Source organism: Nyctibius grandis, chromosome 16, assembly GCF_013368605.1.
Source record: "Nyctibius grandis isolate bNycGra1 chromosome 16, bNycGra1.pri, whole genome shotgun sequence".
Classification (NCBI taxonomy): Eukaryota; Metazoa; Chordata; class Aves; order Nyctibiiformes; family Nyctibiidae; genus Nyctibius; species Nyctibius grandis.
Window position 1 is genome coordinate 10,016,210 of NC_090673.1, and position 8,031 is coordinate 10,024,240.

General features: G+C 46.4%; 1 protein-coding gene across 1 annotated transcript in view; it reads right to left on the bottom strand.

Annotated features, from left to right (window-relative positions):
• The window catches only part of BRINP1 (BMP/retinoic acid inducible neural specific 1), a 146,316-nt gene extending 139,952 nt beyond the window's left edge, over positions 1-6,364 (bottom strand). The window contains exon 1 of the mRNA XM_068413934.1: positions 6,286-6,364. The gene's annotated coding sequence lies outside the window, so the exon portion shown is untranslated. The remainder of the gene's footprint in view (positions 1-6,285) is intronic.
• Between the last annotated feature and the right edge of the window lie 1,667 nt (positions 6,365-8,031).

Here is an 8,031-nt window from a genome sequence, read left to right on the forward strand (position 1 = left end):
AATATTGTTATTCTAGACATGCTGGTGCAGGTATCAGCTTAGGATGGATTTATTTCCCCTTCCTACACCAAAGTCCCAGCTCTACACACCTGAGGAGCTTTTTCTGATACTAGTCAACGACGTTATTGACTTGGCCTTACAGGATACTCTATGGACCGGATGCCCTGGCACTTATGAGGACCTTGAAAAGTTATTGCAAGAAGTCAATGTAAACGGTCTCCTTAAAATTCACCTTCTCTTTAAGTATCGCTTCCCCTACTCAGAGGATGCAATACAGGAAAAGGATATTCCAGAGCGGTCCTGATGTTTCCCAGCTGACTGACCACTATATGGAGGCCATCACTCATAACAGTCATTACAAGTTCTTCCCAAGATTCGGAATGGGCAAACAAAATGTTTAAAATCATCTTTTATGCCACCACACATTCTCAGCGTAGCTTACGTCCTCAAAGCTCTGAGCAAATGTTAATACGCTAAGGAGGGCAAACCATTCCCTGGCTCCTCAGAGCAGCGAGGTCCTGCTATGGAGCTCACAGGGGATTCAGCCTGCAAATGCAGCCCCATCATACTTGCACTACAAGCGTTGCCTCCTCTGTTGTATGGACGGGCTTCACTGTGCAGCCACAGCTGGAAGCCCCAAGATGCGTCCCAGCTCTGGATCAGGATAAAACCTGGCTCTGAACCCCATGATTTTCGTTAATACCCTCCAGCAGGTGCCTAGTGTGGGCAGGCTGGAAGCCAGGAGAGCAGGGAGCATCCAAAAGCACCCCTGCCTCACCGCACAGACACAACCTGGCAGTCCCCAGTGCCAAAACCCTGGGGTGATCTCCAGTGTTCATCCCACCGGGAATTCAGGCCAAAGCATCCCCCTTAAAAGGAGATGCAAGATTTGCATACAGCTTAAATGAGTGGAATTAGCAGAGGGGCGTTTGCCTGCGTGGCTTGGTCCCAGAGGGTTTTGGTCAGACTTGCTGGTTTATATGGAAAAGCTAAACCGATGACCTTTTGGCTGCGGGTGTTTCAGGGAAGGCAGCAGCAGGCAGGAGACTGCCTGGGATGTAAATGCTCTGTACTGCAGCAGTGCACGGGCAGAGCAGGGAAACGCTGCAGGCAGGAGGGTCACTGGTGGCCAGTCCCTGAATATACTGGGAATTTGCATTCCCCACGATTCTCATTTGTTTCACGTGATTTTCAGAGAAAGGGAGAAACGCATCGAGAGTCGAGAGAGCCTATTTGGCAAGGGCTGATCATGTCTCTCTCTCTTTCTCTCCTGCTCTCTCGGGATGTTCGGCCTCTGAATTGGCTAATTTTGTATTCACCAACCACCCTGTTGGCTGTAGGGAGAGAAAAAAAAATAGAAGAAGAAAAAAAAAAGAAAAAGAAAACCCTGATAGGAAAACCTCAATGCAGCAAGCAAAGAAGGGAGGAGAAAAAGCTCTGCTCCTATATCATCTTCAAGAGGAGAAAAACAAAACCAGGAGAGAAAAAAGGTGCTGGGATTTACCAGCAATGAGGACTTGGATCTGCAGTGATCCAAAGCCAGCATTTTCCCCTGCACTTCTCAACCTGACCATGCCAAAACATGAAATAGAAAGGTGCAGATATAGGTGTGATGTGTGACATACGTGTTTAGACAAGATGGCTTCTGCATTTGAAGCCAGATGCAAATAATCTTAAGGATAAAAATATATATGCGTATATTTCTCAGGAACTGTAGCATTAGGGCTCCTGTTAATTGCTATTTTGGCCTCATTAGAGAAAGAAACATTCACTAAGCATATTCACGCTGCAAATGGGATTCATAAGAATTTGTTTGAGTCTGAAACCACTTGTACCTCCTCCTGGAGCAGAGCCAATGCCTATATTTAAACCAAAAGGCTGAGGGGAGCTGACATTGAGGCTGGTGCCTGTGTTGGTGTGTTTATTTATAGGCAGCTGCGTGCGGTTTGTGTGCGACAGGAACCTCAGCGCAGCAGGGGAAGCGCAAAGTGTTTGTGGGTGGCTGCGCGCCGGTGCTGCACTGTGGGTTTGCTTCCCGTGAGTGCCTGGGTCCGTAGGTGTGTGCCTGGGTCCGTGGGTGTGTGCCTGGGTCCGTAGGTGAGTGCCTGGGTCCATGGGTGTGTGCCTGGGTCCGTAGGTGAGTGCCTGGGTCCATGGGTGTGTGCCTGGGTCCGTAGGTGTGTGCCTGGGTCTGTAGGTGTGTGCCTGGGTCCGTAGGTGTGTGCCTGGGTCCGTAGGTGAGCGCAGGCTGTATTTCTACTTGCCCGTGGAGCTGTAGCTGTGAGGGGTGGGTGTGCATTTCTGGGGCGTGTGTACGTGTGCATGGGCTGGCAGGTCTGTAGCGAAGCATCTGCATTTTCTGCACTTGACAGAGGAAGGGCACAAGGCAGGCGCAGGAATCCCCCCGCGGAAGCCGGCTGGGGTCTGCTCTGCTGCTGTGGCCTCTGCCTGTGGTGCGTGCAGCCGGCCATGCAGCTCGAGAAGGGGAACGCTGACACCTGCTTGCTGCAATGTCACATCTGGCCAGACACTGAGCAGAAGCAGTGACACAGCACCCTGGGGTGGGGAGATATATATATATATATATATTTATACCTGCGATAGCAAAATACCTGCCCTGCAAAGCATTGCTGTTCTACGTGAGTCGTACTTGCCCCTTGCAGCCTGTGTGCCTAATTCCTGGCCAAGACAGACTGCCCTTCTCTAGGGGATAGGCTGTTTTGCTGTTTTATTTCTTTCTTCTTCTTTTATTTTAATTTCATTTTCTTTTTTTTCAAAGTCACGCCTGGGAGTCAGGAGGGGGAGCCTGCAGGACACCAGGGCAGGCACAAGGCTAAAGCACTGCGATTGCTTCATAAGCCACTTCACCGAAAACACAGAAAGCTCAAAGGCTTCTTCTCTTCTGCTACTGCACTCTGATCACTCTTGCAGAGGGATATTTTCCCTCCAGCCCTTCCGGGGGTGGGTGATCTCCGGTGGGGAACTTAGATGAAGGCATCAAAACAAGAAAGCTGCTAGAGGATGTGGCAAGGCAAAGGAGCGGCGTCAATGTGATAAAGTGCATCTGAACCCACGTATGACCCGGGGTGACTTTTCAATGATTGCGACTCGCAACATCCGTTACAAAGGATTGCCACAGCCACGCCGAGAAAGAGCATAAACTGAGATGGATTTGATCATATCAACCCGCTGGTCTCACATAATACGCCGCTCTTCCCAAGCTGAGGGTGACACATGAAAACTGGGCACAGCAGGAGGAGCAGGGACTCCAAAATAATTACGGTGGTGAAACACGCTGCTTCTGGAAGGGTCCGTACAGTGGCCTGTGTGGGGGAGTCGGGTAGCTGATTGGCATCTGAAGGTCTTTAAAAGACACGATGGGTTTTCAGCTAAAGAGATTGGCTCTCTTTTTCACAGAGTGTTTTATTCACTTAATGTTTTTAATTATTTCTTTTCCTCGGGCAACCAGAAAGCCTGAGGATCAACAAGTCTCTGTTCTCAGCAGTGCTCACGCAAGCACTGGGAGAGTTTCCATTTGTCTTTTTCTTTTTTTTCCTGGAGTCTCTGAACAGATGTATCTCTATCAAATTTGGTTAGGTTTCTCTGACAAAAAAAAAATGTTGCTTTTTTTCTTTCTTCCCTGTGGAAAGTGCTGAAGATTATTTTTCAGTGTTGTTGAAATATTTCAGAAGAGAGAAAGAAAGAGAGAAAAGGAGGGCAGGGAAAAGCCGCAGTATTTTCTTACCATGTCAGTTAGTTAGAATCTAAACTGAAATCTGTCCTAAGCGGAGTCTGGAGACTACTATATCTATGGCTACGTCTGCCTCAATCAACCCGGCACTGTAGGCGAGATATAACCAGTTTTATAAAGGAAGAGGTAGAAATGCTCAAAACCCTGAAATTTTAAAGAGATTTGCATTAAAAATTCAAATTTGAATTAATAAATCCACTCGCATAAAAGACATGAGAATTTTGCCTCCTCTTTACCTCCAGCTCTGCTATTGCTGGAATAGATTTTATTCTAGCACTTCTCAGCTGGGGCATGGGGGCTGTTCCCCAAGGTGGGCCACACGACAACATCTGTACCCGCAGAGGAGGTTAATTCAGCAGTAAGGAGGGACTGGGTCCAGTCCCCGCTGGGTTACGGTGCTTCATGAGAGCCCCCGGCAGATGGGACAGCTGGTGTCCCGAGCAAGGAGCTCTGCCCTGGTATCATCTGCTGAGTGAGACTCAAGGAGAAAGACCATACAGCAAGGCTGAGCACAGAGGTTCGTGGTCATATATCCTTCTAGAGCAATTTTCAGGAAGCCCAGAGCTGGTTCATTAAATCCACCCTCTGCACACACACATGGTAAGGCGAGCCCCGGGCACGCAGGCTTGCTGGCCAGCACCGGGCTGAAAGCATGGTGCCTTCCTTGTGTTTCAGAGCATTTCCTTCCTCCTGGTTCTGCCTCCCATCGCCTCCCACCACCTCCCTAAGCAGGGAGAGATAGTGAGGGATCACTGCCTGTACCGAGGGATGCAGAAACTGCAGGAAACTCTTCACTGCCCTGCAGCTCTGATGTTGGCTGCCACAGCTCTGCTGCAGGGTGTGGGTGATTAAATTTTAAGTAACTTACATTTGGCCAAATCCTGAGGCATTTAGTGAGGCCTTATTCATGCTGGAATAAGCTGGAGAATTATTATGGAAGGAATTCAGTGTCAACCTGAACAACACAATCCTCCTGTATCATTGCTACCAGAAAGCCATTTTCCTTCCAGAAAGTTTTGACCAAGTCACACTCTGTCCTGGACACATCTACCTTATGATAATGGCACTCCAAACAGTGAAAACAGAAGAGCGCACAGCAACTCGCCCTGTAAATGTGCATTTAACACTCTGAAGCTGTTTCAAAGAGCCTACTCTCACAGAACGGTAACTCAGTTTCCCCATAAAGAACTACGAAGGGAGAAAAAAGCTTTCAAACATAGACAGCCCTGGGGTGAAGAATAAAAACACGTCATACAGACATGGCTTGGCACACGAACGATTATTATCATTGCAGATACACAGACGTGCCATTTCTTTAAACCATTTTTTAACATGCAACTAGCCCGTGGAAATCTACTGCACTCACTAAACGAAGGCAACACTTCCAAAGGGGGTAATTCAACACCTCTAGAGTTATAATCATTTCCAAATGCAACATCTTTATCCTATAACACAAATAAACACTTGTGGTAATGGTGTGCTTTGTTAATTACAATGATCCTTAAAATCTGCCCTAAATATGCATTATATTACAGTGATAATATTATAAATGAGCATCAAGTGACATTCATATCACCTATTAATAGCTGGAGGGTTTTGGCAGGTGGGATTCTGGGATTTATGCAAATGAGGAATGTGTTCTATTATAATTTCAGTGGATCTCCTCTGTAAACTTCTGCTGTGCTGAATTAATGTCTACAGTGCACTTCCTTTTTTTTTTTTAAAAAAAAAGAAGACACATATAGGGAGATAATGAATTATTATTATTAAAAATGTAGGTTTGTTGCACTCATTTGCATATAATGTTTAATTTTTACAGAATATTTCATTCTAATGCATGCAAAAATGATCAAAAAACTCTCCAAATATGCTAATGTAACTTCTATTGCAACTACATTGCAGCCTTTATTTCTGGGACTTTATTATAAAACATTAAAAAAAGAAAGCTCAACATTAGGATAACCTTTTAAAAATATGGCAATTGTTCTGATCTAAGTGCTGGGTGAAACTCCCCACACATCTCCAATTACTGAAAAGCCTTGGACAAAAATACCTTTGTTCGGGTGTGATAGAAACCCCAAGGAAATCAAGAAAATGTCATCCAGGGTTGTAATTGCCTTTTTTTTTTTTCAAATTTTGGCAATGGGAGGTGTGCTGAGAGCCACTGATGAGCAGCTCAGCTGGGTTCTCCTGAACATGTGGCAGTGCTTTGGGGAAGCCCCTCACCCAACCTGCCCTGAGGGCCACGAGCCTGGTCTCTCTTAGGATCAGTCTTTTCCAAGCTGCGTCAAAGGAATTTCATCATATACCTCAAGACAGACAATTAGGACACACTCATTAGCTAAAGATACTTTTATATCTCCTAGCCTCATCATCAGCAAATCCTCATTGGTTCCCTGCTAATAATCCCTTAACATCTTCTGGTAACAGACCTACAGTAGCTGATGCCTTAAGGTCCCCATCCTCCGCACTGCTAAGGGCAAACCCGACCAAACGAAGCCAGGCTGTAGGCGCAGCGGTGGGACAGCCCTTACCTGCACTGCTCAGGGCTGTGTCCGGACGGGGCAGCACTTGGCGTGGGTCTCCTCTGGGCTCTGTGGGTTGCCCTTGTCACTCTGCAATTCGAAGGCGAGAGCAGAGGTCAGGATTACCACTGGGCATCATTCATGGTCCATTCTTCCTACTCTTATTTCTTACATCAAATCTTTCTTTTAAATCTTCCTATCAATAATAATGATTGCAATTAAATAACCTGTTTGGGATTTACACACACATGTTCACACTTTCATCTAAGGGAAACAGAAACGATCCCTGTCAGCCCATATCAAAATGTCTTCTCCATTTTTTTCCGTAGAGTTCACTGACAGGTCTGTGTTTTGAGAGCCTATCTTTAGACATCTGCTGCTGAAAACCTTCTTTCTATGTATATAATTAAAGACATTATTTTACAGCGTGCACATTTTTACAATCTGGCACCATTTCTGTACATAAAAGCTTGGGTACTTCCATCTCTCCCTTATTGCATTACACTTGTTTAAGTTCAGTAGTTCTCATTCTGGGAATAATACCGGTGGCCATTCTGCAGCCACAATTATTAAGCTAGGGCCTATAAAAGGAGATGAGTTTTAGATTGCACCTATAAATGATGATATGTGGGTTTCTAATGCTTTTCAGTGACTAGAGGTCCTACATTAGAGGAACTCCACAGAAAACAACCTGTACCCGTGCTCTGGGTTGATAGCGAAGGTCAGAAATGCTTTCACTTGTAACAGAGAAATGGGAGACAACAAACTCCACGTGACAACAGTCCTGCCTGTTCCAGGCATTAGAGGAGGACCAGGGAACAATACACGGGAAATTAAACATGCTGAGGAGCCAGGAAACAATCCTCGTGTTAGACTCGTAAACAAGAGTGGGGGAGAAGGAATACAGACTGCCACGCATGACGATGTCTGGCAGTAGAGCGACCATAAACGTTAAACAACGAACTATAACGATATTTGTTTGAGTTCACAGTATGGATTCTGTTCATGTCACAGCTGTCATGAACTTATATCTTCATTTCTTTGGAAAGGGTATATGCCTAAAGTGTGCTAAATATACCTGGGAGTGGCAAAACACACAGGATAGATTTGGAGGGTTTGTGGGGTTTTCTTCTGATAAAGGGAATGTTTTCAGTATTTAGCTGAGCAGAATATTTTAATATAGATTTTTTTTTTCTGAAGTTGAGTATTAAAAACTAAAAGGTTTGTTTTGAAAGACACTAAAAAAGAAAAAGCTGAAAATGAACCTGCTCCCAACCTTCTTCCTACGTGAGGTTTCTCCCCCGGACAGCTGAGCCCAGCCCCTGCAGGCCCAGCCCGCGCACTGTGGCCGCAGAGCCCTCACCTCCAGCCCTCCGCTTCCCAGGGCAAGCGGAACACCTGGAGAGGAGCGATGCTCACCACGGGCAGGATTCCTCCACCCCAGCACTATTCCCTTAATCAATCACTAACCAAGCGGTCGCTGGCGATCGGGTTTCTCCCCAGCTGCGGCCGAGCGGGCTGGGGACAGCTGAGCACAGCTGATGGCGGAGGCTCCTGCCCTGTCCTTTGTTCTGAGAGCATCAGCACTCTCCAGCGCTTTGAACACATCGTCCTGTTTGCTTTAACCTTGCTGGAAGCACTCAGTAGCTGCCTTGGTTTTTTTCTCCATGCTGACAGCTTCTGGCCTGGTCCTCCAGGCCTGTTAGTATAGCCCTGAACTCTCTGTTCGAGGGCAAACACGCCTGGAAACAGGGG